The following is a 13,647-nucleotide window of genomic DNA, read 5'->3' as shown; positions in this document are numbered from 1 at the left end:
TTAAATTTTTACTCTTTTTCTCCTCATTTTATTTTTGTATAAATTCAATATCATATCTCCCATTCAATCCATATTTTTCCCACAAAAAAACTGTGTGTACTCTCTCTCTCTCTGTCTCTCTCTCTCTCTATATATATATATATATTTGTTCTTTCTTATAATTTTGATTAAGGTTGATGGTTTTTTTTTTTTTAATATGTATTATGGTATTGTGTTTTTTTTAATTTCCCATCACAAAGTCCTCTCTTTCTTTTGTAGGTTTGGTTGAATTTTGGTTTGGGTTTAATACTTAATTTTTTTGGAAATAGGAATTTGAGTTTATATAAAAACACAATCTACATAGCTATAAATTTGAATATGCCTACCATTTATTTGAGTAATAAATTATTATAAAGTCTATCTTTTATTCCTTTGATTTCATTTTAATTTTGGTTGTAGGGACTGGGTTTGGACACTTCTTCTGAAGATGAGTGAACTCAGGCTCAACTAGCCCAATACAATAAATTTATAGAGAATGAGTTTAAGAACTAGGCCTTAATGAGGATTACAACAATTAGACATGGTTATGAGTGGATTGAATAACAAGGACATGAACTAAAGTGTGAAATTCTGTCATCGGCCTTCATCTGAGGAGCTTATTGTTCTTCTTATTTCTTCAGTGCTTGGTTACAAAGGTTTCAAAAAATGATCCCCATTTCTCCCATCCCCTCCTCCTGGAGGATTTCTTACATTATATATCCCATTTACATTGATCTTGGCCCTCCATTTGTTGATCATACAAGTCACTACTCGAGTGCTTGTCCCATCAGCCGCTTTCCCAAACCTTCTGTGAGTTACAGCATCCAAGACAGCACTGTTTAGGGGTCATTTCCTCATTAATGCGGCCAGAACGTTAGTTATGGGTATTTAATGCGGAGGTGACAATTCCTCCTTGAATTGCTACTCCACCATGCTCCCATGGCTGCCCATTGTACTTGTCCTTTTCCTTGCGATGTTCTGGGAAGTTGCCTTTGATGGCCTGCCGCTCTTCCCTTTTATGATCTCGGTTCCCCGAGAACAGGATTGTTCTCGGAGATGTTTCTTGACAATTTGAACTTTCTTCGTTCGTCCTTGGACATTTCTTCCTCCTCGGCATAGGCCTTGGGCTTAGTATAAAGTGGGCCGGGGTTGCCAAATTCTTTGACCCCACATTGGTTAACATAAATTGTAATTTTGTGATAAGTTTTTATTATATTGATAATTACCTTATTCTTTAAGAGATGAGAAATTTAAATAATAAATTTAAAACTTATAAAGTTTAGTTGTATATTAGGCAAATATAACACACTACAACAGAAGTTAGAAGAATATGATTCACCTTAAAAAAAATATTAATCAAACATACAAAAAATAATATTATGATATATTTGTAGAGATAAAAAATACTAGTAGAAATCTTTTTTTTTTATTTCAAATAGATAATACTTGAAGTAATTGTTACTTTTTATAAATTACACCCTATTACATAATATTTATATATTCCCACGCATCGCGTGGGTTTGCGACTAGGTTTATATAATTACCCGCAATGCTTATGTGACATACAATTGCTTCTCACATGGCCTGTTTCTTTGCAAATGCTACACTTTCTCTTCTTCATCAATTGTTTTCCTCTTGGATGCTTTTGTCTCAAATCTTTAGGCCTTCCTTTGAAGGAACATGTGGACAATCTCGCAAAGTAATTGGAAGATTTGATAATACTTGATTGTTTAATGTAGTATTATCAGGACTTCCTGAATCATCAACATCACAAACATCTTGCATGGCTAGAAGCTCCTCATGAACCTTTTGTAAAGTTTGTCCAATATGCTTATATTTCTTCTCTGATTGTGACCCTGCTTCTACAACTTCCAAAAATTGAAGTATCAAACTATTTCTCATCAAGGTAGAAGAAATTTGTGGCTCAACCTATACGTCATCTCCAGATATTTCATGTACAATGTGCTTTTTGGCATTTATTGTCCATCTCTCTAAAATATAATGTGATGGAAAAAAGTGCACAAGAGATTTCTTTCCAAAAACTGCAAGAATATGCCTACAAATAATTCCAACAAACTCAATCATATGGCATGTATAAATAGTTTTTGTCTCAACAATATCCAATGACACTTCATAAAATGGACTTTCTTTCCCATGAGCTATCACCTTATATATAATCTTCACTCCTTCAAAATATTTGGATGCCTTGTATTTTTTACTACAAAATAACTCTTTTTGAAATTTCATAAATATCTTTCTTGTATAAACTTTTGTTGCCTCTACTTCCATCTTGTAACATGTTTTCAAAATTGGCACTAAATTTTTTGTCTTTACATCCTGTTCTTTCTTTTTAAGATAACGTGCATTCAAAACTTTCTCATATTGATACACAAAGTCACTTATCTTTGTAGTTGAACGAACATAATCTTTAAAAAATTTATTCATGCTTATCATTTGTGATAATTGTAGAAGGAGGATTTCCAAGCATTGCATTAAGCTAAGTCTTCAACAACCATATATAAGATTCAACTATTTTATTCACAAGCGAAGCACATCCAAACATCATAGATTGATGATGGTGGTTAACCCCTGTGAGAGGAACAAAAGGCATCTTATAAGTATTTGTTTGGTATGTAGCATCAAAAATAACGACATCTCCAAAATATTGGTATGTGATTCTTGACTTAGCATTTTCCCAAATGCAATTACCCATGCACCCATTTTCATCAACTTTAACTGCATAAACAAAACCTGGATATTTACATTGCTGCTCAATAAAATATTTGTACATATCTTAAGCATCTCCATCTTGAAGCGACTTTCTTCTTTTATTACCTAAATAATTTTGAATATTGATCAGAATACATCCAACATTATAATTTTGGAGGTATACCTGTCTCATTAAGTGTATCTATAAGATTCCTTTGGGCATTTGTTATCACTCTATGCCCACAAAGCATGCTTGTACTTTTAGGAGTAAGAAGCTCATAATTATGATTCTCCACAAACTTACACACAACCCATGTATCTTCAATTTCTTTAAACCTATCATTGTTTTGCATCCTACTCTTGTTTCTGCACACTCTGGACCTATTCTTTCTGTGTCTTCATCACTTTTACGTGAAACCCTTCCTTTGAACAAACATATTCAATACCAACCAATATTCTATCTTTTTTAGTCTTTCGAGTATGATTTACTCATATGCCAAACCCCTTTTGCCTTGCATACACATTATAACATGCTTTAGCATCATCAAGCTTATCAAATACCACATTAAGACATGGTTCCAAATGCCTATTGCATGCAAAAGGTTGATTTAAAACATTCAATGACAAGTCTACATAATTTTGATCTTCATTTATTTCTGACTCATCTTCCACCATATCATAAAGTGAGATTGTTTCAGGTTCTTCATTGCTTGTACTCATATTTTCAATTCAAGTAATTTTAAATTTCAAAATAACCTATAAAAAACAAAAGAGAAGAAAAATCCATAAGAAACAATTGACAAATAAATTCAAATATTGTGCTATTATAATACCAAACTTGCCCAATTTGGAAAACTTGTTTAATTACAAACTTGTTTTAGGATACAAGTAAAGAGTAAATCCAACCACTTAATACAAAACCAAACAACCAATTTGAATTTTTAGAAATTCAAATTAATTCCACATAAGCACAAAAAAGGTAGGGTACATTTGAACACCTTGCTCAACAAATCAATAAACTTTACATAAAACAGCTCTAACTACATCTTTAATTGCACTCTGGTACATATCAAGAGCAATTTGACATTACAAGTAGGGGAAAATTGAAATTACAAGTAGTATAAAATAATATTTGAAGCTAAAAATATGATAATATCTATCAAATAAATGATACTAACTGTGTCTTAGAGGCCTAGGTTCACGGTGGAGAATTCAACACTCACAGTAAAAAAACTTGTCGAAAAGACACCTGTAACACAAAACTAGATTCTCATTCAATTAAATTCATTTTAGTGTTAGATTCCTAAATGAACAAGCTCCTAAGAAAAGCAAATCAAAAAATTTAATTCAAGGTTTAAAAAAAAAAAAAAAAAAACACAAACTGAAAATTAAATAAATATGACAGTATAATCACAACAGGGCAACCTAGAAATAGTTATTTTTGCTTGCCCTTAAACCTGTTTTGCATAAAGATGGAACACAATGACTTTCAGAACATAACATAATTCAAAATTTTAAAATTAGATAGCAAAGAATGCAATTTAGGTTGTCCACAAGGTTGCAACTTATCTCCTAAAAGATTAAAAAAAGAAAGTTCTTAAATAATATAAAAAGCCCAAATGTGCTCACTTCAGACCCAAAGGTGAGTGTTCCTTGCCTTAAAGCTCAAAAGGCATCAGAGGAGCACTCCTCACCTTGCCTTAGCCCCTGGTGATCACCTCTCTTACATTTGACAACTCTGTTTACATTGAATGAAGCAAGCAATTAAAAAAAATATATTAACAACACAATTCTGTCAATTTGTTCATACCTAATGTGGCAACCTCAACAAGATAAAATGAAACTTGCTAGGGAGATAAGTCAATGACATAAATCTAAGCTGAGTATGCAATCAACAACACATCGATAATAAAAATAAAAGGTGAGAGAAAAAAGAAAGTAAACTTACATATCAAAACAGGGGATTGGATTCTAATTAAAAGAGTTATGTTGCTAGCTATCAATTGTGTGGAGTGAAACATGGGATTGGGTCTTGTCTAGAGTTTCAACACCTATCAAAACTTCATTATTGATTCTTATGCAGGGTTTTGTAAGCCATCTTGTGACAATTTCCCCTTCTTTTGAAATTGTTTCTTAAAAAAAGAAAAAAGGCTAATATAAATCATAGATAAAAAAGAGAGGTGGGTGGCCTATCACTTAAGAATCTTGTCAAGTAGTGATTTACAACCATGTTTTTTGTTGGATTTATTCCATGACAAAAAGTGTTGTATTTGCTTTAATTTTGTTCTTTGTTTTTCGTGAGATTTTATTGTATTGGATTTAGTATTAAGTTGGTGAAGAATTGAGCATGTATTGGATAAACAAGTGGATTTTGCGGATGTCTCACGAGAAGCCTACCTACGAAAGTGCCATGTGAGAAGCACATGCTAGAAGCTGAAGAGTCATGCCAGGTTGTTAGTTTCGCGAGTGTCTTACGAGAATGGCCAACCCACGAGATACCTGCGAAACTCTCTGTCTAGAGAATTTTAAGTGTGACTTTATTACCGTTCACCCATGCTATATATACCCTCATTGCCCACAAAAGTATAGGAGGCCATTCAGAGAGAAAAAACCCCAGATAGGTTTTCTACAACACAACACACCCATCTTTTAGAGAGAGAGCTACTTATCCTTAGTAAGAAATCATTATAGCATCTTCTCATTCCTTCTCCCATTGTCATACATTGAGAGGAGATTTGTACTCAAACACAACCCACGCATTTTCATAGTGTAGAGAGTGTTTTGGAGCTTGGAAAACTTTGAGGATTTGCCAAAAGAAGCCAGTGAGGTTTAGTGGATGCAATCGGGCATATTACAGGACCCGGAAAGCTAGAGAAAACATGACTCCGAGAAGTCCGTTGGTAGCAGGAGCTTGGAGGGCTCAAGTACATTGGGTAGACTAGGCTTTAAGGGTCTTTTGTTATTCATGTACCCCAACTTTATTCTCTAGTGGATCGATTTTGACATTGAGGGTTGAGGAGAGGTATTACGTCGAGTTCCTTGGTTTCCTCTTCGATAACACATCTTGGTGTTATATTTTGTTTGCATCTTTCTTTCCTTACTCTTGTACTTTACTTTTATTTTTTGTTGTTCATGTTTGTGCACTAGAGTAGTTATCGGTTCATTGCACACATTTACTCTTGTTCCGCACTTTGATTAAGTAAGAGTAAAAGCAATCTAGCTGTAATTTTTATTGGGGGTCTAAACAAGCTCTTGTGTTTATACACAAATCTGAGCTTTCAATCAACTAGATAAAATGAAACTTACTAGGGAGATGAGTCAATGACATAAATCTGAGTTGAGTATGCAATCAACAACACATTGATAATAAAAATAAAATGTGAGAGAAAAAAGAAAGTAAACTTACATATCAAAACAGGGGATTGGATTCTAATTAAAAGAGTTGTGTTGCTAGCTATCAATTGTGTGGAGCGAAGCAGGGGATTAGGTCTTGTCTAGAGTTTCAGCACCTATCAAAACTTCATTATTGATTCTTATGTAGGGGTTGTAAGCCATCTTGTGACAATTTCTCCTTATTTTGAAATTGTTTCTTCAAAAAAAAAAAAGGCTAATATAAATCATAGATAAAAAAGAGAGGTGGGTGGCCTATCACTTAAAAATCTAACCAAAACCCATGAAAATACCTGTTGATGCCCATTTTTTGCAAATATGTACCCAAAGGCTTATGAGGAAGAAAGCCCAATGAAGAGCAATGCCCAAAGGCCCACCAAGAAGACCAAAGAACAAGAAGGGTCTAAAGAAAGAAGTGCAAATGAAAGTAATCTACGGCAAAACTCAAATCTGCCGCAGAATACAAGTTTGCCACAGAATACAGCTTTACCGCAGAATACAGTTCTCTGGCAGGATGGCTTCGGCAGATGAAGATAAATTGGACCCAATGCCCTTTTGATCCAGTCAACATTATTTGGCCCACAAAGGCCCAAATCATTTTGCATAAAAAAGATAGGCATGAAAACTGATATGAAGAAGAACGATGAAAAGAAACAAGGAGCAGCAGGAAGTGTCAGCAGCAGGAAACGCATGAAGGAAAGAAAAGCTCAAACTAAAGAAAATGACAAACACAGTAGGAAACATGTGAAAGACTTGTAGCAGGACAAAATAGAGTTGATCTGCTACGGCAAGAATGGCGTGGGAACGAAAGAAGACAAAAACAGAAGGGTCGAGGCACCACCAACCTGTACCCAGCCAATACAAGGGAGGTGGGCCCACGGTCAAAGAGATTCAGAGGGCATGGTTTGGTGGTGGGGGGAAAAGGGGGTCTATATTTGGTTTCCTGCCATGACTTCTTTTGGGAACATATCCTGCTGGGATGATATCTTACCTAAAAGAAGTAATAAATGGTCGGGACCATTTGATGCATGCCATAGAGCTAGGTAGTAAGGTAGATGTATACGACAGGAACAAAACAAAAGAGAATTTTGTCACACAGCAAACATGTTCTAAGCAGATGGCAGTGGTCGGGGCAACCAATGAGTGAGTGGGTAATCTTGAAAGGATGTTCACAACAAACCAAAAACAGTTGGTGAAGCCTTAGGGGTGAAAGGGAGAAATCTCATTGAATTAGTTTGTTATAAAAGGAAGGTAACCACGGTAGAAAAAAAAAAAGGGAAGGGAGGTGGAGGAAAAAACAGGGGAAAAAGTAAAAAAAACAGGGGAAGAAGAAAAACACCCAGAGGGGAGAGAAAGAAAGAAAAAGAAGAGAAAAAATGCAGTAGGAATAGGGGCATGCATCAATAGACCATCTTTCCCCTTCCTCTTAACAAACCAACTCTTTAAAATCTCTAAAAGTAATAGCTAGTAGTCATTTAGGCCTATTCTCCAAAATGAACAACTTTTATGGCAGGAGCCCATGATAAGGTTGTTGAAGTTGGAGTTTGGGTTCCTTCTTGGTTTACTTATTCTATGGGCAGATTTAATACTTAATTTTGATTACAAATATATTGGATTTCTCTCATTATAACTTATATCTGCCGTATTTAGTCATCCTGCTGTAACACGTTTTTATCACGTCTGCTGCATCAGTTGTCCTGCTGCGGTGTCTTACTTGTTGTATTAGTTATTCTGCCGTAGCACATTCTCATTATATTTACCGTATTAATTATTATACAAGCTAACCTTTCCTGCCGAAGTTTTTTCCTTTATTTGTTATTACGTGTTTTATTTTTGACACAAACTAAACATTATCCTGCCGTAAGTATATATATATACATATACCCTGTTTCTCATGTTCTGAAAAAAAAAAAAATTTATATATGTATATGTGAATACGTATAAGTATATATACTCATATATGTATGTATATATTTGAGAATATGCTAACACATTTAAACTAACATTTGTTTGATGGGTATTTTCTTTGGGTTTTAGATTTGCTTATGCGCAGGAAGTAGAAAAGTGTTTTCTGCAGTAAAAATGAAGAGTGGTCATTCACATTGTAGGAGGTTTTAAAGTACGGCAAACAGCTTTAAAGCACGGCAGGAAGCTTTACTATACAGCAGAAAGCCTTATTGCACAGTAGACAGTCTTATTACACAGCAGACAGTTTTACTACGCGGTAGACAGTCTTACTACATGGCAGAAAGTTTTGCTGCATAGCAGAAAAGTCAATCCTACGGCAGAAACTGGAGGAAAGTCTTCTGCGGCAGAAACAGGGGGGGGGGGATAAGCCCACTTTGCAGCTTCTTCCCTTGGACTTGGACTCAACGTTTGCGCATAAGCCAGACCAAATTGAGTTGCAATTGGACCGGTCTCAATTCCCTTACTCAGAACACTCGGGCCCACTACCACAAGAGGCAACCCAGCCCAACGCACAACACAAAAAAAGCCCCTACAATACCAAAAAAAGAAGAAGCAAAATCCATATAAATTAACAAAACCTATACCAATATGAATATATTGATATCCAAAGAATAACCTAAGCCCATAAAAATTTTGAAACCTAAATTTTTGGGGAAATAACTAATCAAACAAGAAACAGAAATCAAAACAAACCTCAAGGTTGGGTGCGTGGGCTCTGTCTCAGAACAATGTCGCGGTGGCTCCAGCGACGAGAAGGAGCTATATTGGTCAGAGGAGAGGAGGCATTGGTGTTGTTTCTCCAGGTAAGGGCTTCTGATATGATACATATTGCTCATATTTTGGTTTTATTTAAGTTATAATCCTGTGTGATAGAGTGTGCTGCTTCCTCATTAAATGTTTGACATGGTAGCTCTTAATTGGTGGCATAAACAAGCCTTTTTCTCCCAGCCCCAGATAGAATGTTTTCTCAAAGCAAACTTACCAATCTCCAACTCAAAAATCAACCTAGCAACTTAATCAAATTTACCAAAATTACAAACTTACGCAAATCTAGGTCCAAAATTACTACCCTCTCTCTCTCAAACCAAAAAAGAAAGAAGCTCTCTGTTCTTTTTTGCTTCAAGTAAGCCCTTTACCTCTATCTTTGATTCAATCAAGTACACAATACAAAACTATGTAGTGGACACTACGGAAACAACATCACAATACATATATCTCACAACAAGTTATTGTCCAGTCTGACATCATTGCCGGGTTTGTAGTAAAGCATACCAAAAAAAAAAAGAAAAAAGAAAAAAAGACTAGGACATGCAACCCTAAAATCACCAAATCATGTAACATCAATGGTGAATTGAACATTTGAAGTTGTCATGAGTCTCAGTTATCATAGAGTTAGTACTCATCGGTCTATAGATTGTCCTGGCAAAAGGACTCGAGGGGATCTTGTTTCTCCAACTTGCCTGAGATCTGCTTTGGTTTGGATAACCTCTTCCACTTCGTCCCACGCCCCTTTGCACCTAAGATAATCTAAAGAATAGAGAGCTTCCTTCTCTTCTTATTCTAGAAAGAGAATGGTAAATTTGGACCTAGATTTGCTTGTCTATGTTTGTTCAAATTTGGGTCTAATTTTGTTAAATTTGATTTAGTTACTGGGTTAGTTTTTCAGTTCAAGATTGGTATATTTAATTTGTGTTTTGGTATTTGATTGCCAAGAAAGTGTAAGAAAATGCAAGAAAATTTGGTATTTTTTTTTCTATCTTTAAAATTGAGAAATTATTTTTCAAAATTTTTTTTTGAGAAATTAATTTTATTTGTTTTTTTTTTTTCAATTTAAATGCTACCCTGACTTTTTTTAATATTTATTAATATAATAATATAATCTGACATTTTTTAATATTTATTATAGAAAAGTATTATTATTTTATTAGCCAAATAACTTTCAAGAATCCTAATTGTGCATGTTGTGTGACACGTAAGTTGACTACTTCTAAAACGTAGGAACCAGATTGGTAGTGACACAAAAATAGTATTTTAGTATTTGAGTTTTGTATGTAGGGGAAAATATGAGTTTTAATTTATTTGTGGCTACACCTAAATATTACATTTAGGTTGCCTATGAGGGAAAAAAAATTTCCATATAGCCTTGGTGGGGTCAAGCCAATTCTTAGTTCATNTCTTAACTGTTAATGTGCTATTCTCTCAGATCAGCCATGTATGTCATGGAGGTCAGGTATGATGTAGGACAAGTAGGGCTTTATCAGGATCTTTGTGTTGTGTGTATGGATTAATCTCTAGAAATGTGTTTAAAATTTTAAATGGCACATATATTTGAGTCCTTCGAAAAAGAATTTGAATGTTATTGTCAACTAAGATTTCTCATATATTCAAGTGTTTGTTTGTTAATTATAAAAGCTGAGCTGATTCCATTGTAATTAATACAGAAATTAACTTTAATATATTTCATATTCTAGATGGCCAATAGAAGTATTCAATCGCATGATGATTTTTTGTTTTCAATCACATGGTGACTTAGTTGTTGTCATAGGTGTAATTTTTAAAATACGGAGTCTTTTGGTGCCTTTTATTCAGAGATTGAAATATATTTCAACAGATGGTGGAGTTACTATTGATTATGAAATGTGTTACCTTGTATTGTTAAGTACGTACTTGGCCCTGTATTGATCATTTTTACCTATTTAGTTAATATGTGACCATAAATCAATAATACTTAGTTTTGGTTTTTCAATTAGAAGATTTTTACTATTGGTTGGTGCTTCTGTTCATTTTATAGCTCTCTCTCTCTCTCTCTCTCGTTTGTTCATTTTTCCCTGTTGTTATTATAATTTTGAATATTTTAGCCTTTGATTTATTAAGATATTTCTATAATTGATGATCAATTTTAAAATCATATATATATATGTGTGTATGTATATTCAATAAAAAGGGGAAAACCAATTAAAGTATAATAAATGAGACAATAGATAATTTACTAATTTGTTACCTAATGTAAAAAGAAAATGTATTTTGGCATTTCATTCCATTTTTCGTAGCTCATTTATTTTTATTTTATGATCACTAACTTCTATTCTTTTTATAAAAAAAAAAATAATAATAAATAATTGTGGGTGCTCTTGCAATTGCAGGCCAGAGCCAGAATTTATAGAAGAAATTGTCGGAACCATTTGGAAAATTCTATATGTGGAATCACCAACCAGTACCATTCCACCCTGGCGTCAGAACGATGTTCCTGGCCAATACTCTTCATTAATTATCCGCAAAAGGTCTTTCTGAGCGGACCCACCTTTTTTTTTTTTCCAAAAAAAAAAACTAAGCTATAAATTAGACTCAATTGGAAACTCATTCCAGTCCACTCTATCCTATTACGCAGTCTCATTCCAGTCCTCACTTTCCAAAATCATCCTCTGACTCTCTCCTCTCAGTCTCACGATCTCTGCTCTTCGCCGATCCTTCTCGTCATCGATCTCTGCCTCTCCATCGTCGATCTGTGCTCTTCGTCGTCGACCTTCGCTCTTCGTTGATCTGTTCTTTGGGTTTGTAGATCTTCTCTTTGGGTTTGTAGATCTGTTGATTTTGTTCTTGAGGAATCAAACTTCAGTGTTTGATCTTTGTATTTCGGTCGAAATCAAAGCCGACCGCCGCCCACCCGAGCCCGATCCGACTCGACCGGTGGCTTTTCGCGGTCGGCGGCGGGTCTGGAACTTCTCGTCCGGTCGATTCATTCCTCTCCCTCCTTTCGTTCCCTGCTTTTATTTATTGCCGTTGTTCATTGTCATCCTCTTTTTCCGAATCTTGATTTCTGTTCTATTTACCAAATTTCTTCTTCTTCTTCTTCTTCTTCTTCTCCTTCACACATTTCTGTCTTACTCTTTTTTTTCGTCTGTCCTTAATTTGTCTCACTTTCAGTAAACCCTTTTTTTTTTTTTTTTTGAGAAAGACCATTGTTATTGTTTCTAAGTCAGGGGATCCAATGCAACAGCAAGTATCTATACTCTCTTTTATTAGCTCAAGAGAGACAGTTTGTTGGATCGTTTGTTTTAGTCTGACATTTGTTAAAATTAAGAACATGCACTGTTTGAGTATGATGATTGCATAATTTATATATGTTGGTTAGAGAAATTGTCATCTTATTATTTTGTTACTGCTATTAAGAAGTACTTCTTTGGGATCCACCCCTCCCTCCCTCCCTTTGAGAAAATATGCAACACTTCCTCCTATATGCTAACTTGATCTTTACTGGGAATACCAATTTTATAGTTATCATCATCTCTATCACGTGACTCATTGCATGATCCATATATATGGAAGGAGATGTGGAAGCTATTTAGAGTTCTGTTTCTTTCATCGTTTTGTACATTAATTAATTGCTACATTATTATAATCTTTAGTAGAAGTTGAAAAAATAGCTCATGCAGTTGATGGAGTGAGTGCTTGCTTAGTGGTTGGTACTCTAATCAATCATTCAAACAAAGCTTTTTAAAACAAGTTCAGGTCTCTACAAAATTAGCAAATTGGGGCATCTATCACAACAAGAAGGAGATCTAGATTATGTGTCCATTTTCATTTGGGATCTGCTTATTTTGTTGAAACTAAATTTTTTTTGCTGAAAGTACTGTAGAAAAAGGTAAAAATTAGCTAAAATAGTACAGTAAAACTCATGAATAGTACCAAAAACTGCAGTAGGATTCATGAATAGTTGCAAAAATAAGTTGAATAATAAAATAAGTTGGCAAAAATAATCGATGCTAAACGCTCTCTCTCTCTCTCTCTCTCTCTCTCTCTCTCTCTATATATATATATATATATATATTATTTTATCATTTCAATTTGTGAAACCTAGGATTCAACTTCTTGTGTATGAGATTTGTTTTCATATGTGAGGTGTTAAATTAGCAAACTTTAGAAAGGATTTCTTTTTTTCTATACGGGCAAAATGTAACCATTTTGAGATGAATTAAATGTATATATTATAACTTGACTTGCTTTTTGTTGGCAATATGTTTAGCCCATTCAATTCTTAAATTTTCTCAAATCCTACAATTATGATCAATTTGCAAAAACTATTTATGCCATCAAATTTGAAATTGAGCTTATTATGAGAAAATTGTTATGCAACTATAAAAATTATGCTCAAAATTATGTTACTGTCTTTTAGACTTTTATTTGTTTTTTTTTTTTTTTTTCCTTTTGTTTGGGCAAAACCCTCTTTATATGTGAGAGAGAGAGAGAGAGAGAGAGGCTTAAGTTATACCTAGTATAACTTTTGTGAACACAAGGAAGTTGGCCCAACGCTTTACTTTCTAGGCCCATAACGAGGCTATAATGGCCAGAGAGAGACAAGCTTAAGTTAGCTTAAGTTATACCTAGTATAACTTTTGTGAACACAAGGAAGTTGGACCAACGCTTTACTTTCTAGGCCCATAACGAGGCTATAATGGCCAGGGAAACTAGAAGCTAAGGAATTCAAGGCTAACCCAATCGGGGTTTCATTAGGGTTAGGTTTTTGGTAGTTTTCTACTAATTGGAAGTTTCAGGTTTTGGATT

Source organism: Quercus suber, unplaced genomic scaffold (genome assembly GCF_002906115.3).
Source record: "Quercus suber isolate HL8 unplaced genomic scaffold, Cork oak 2.0 scaffold_328, whole genome shotgun sequence".
NCBI lineage: Eukaryota > Viridiplantae > Streptophyta > Magnoliopsida > Fagales > Fagaceae > Quercus > Quercus suber.
Note: the sequence above shows the minus strand (reverse complement) of the source record.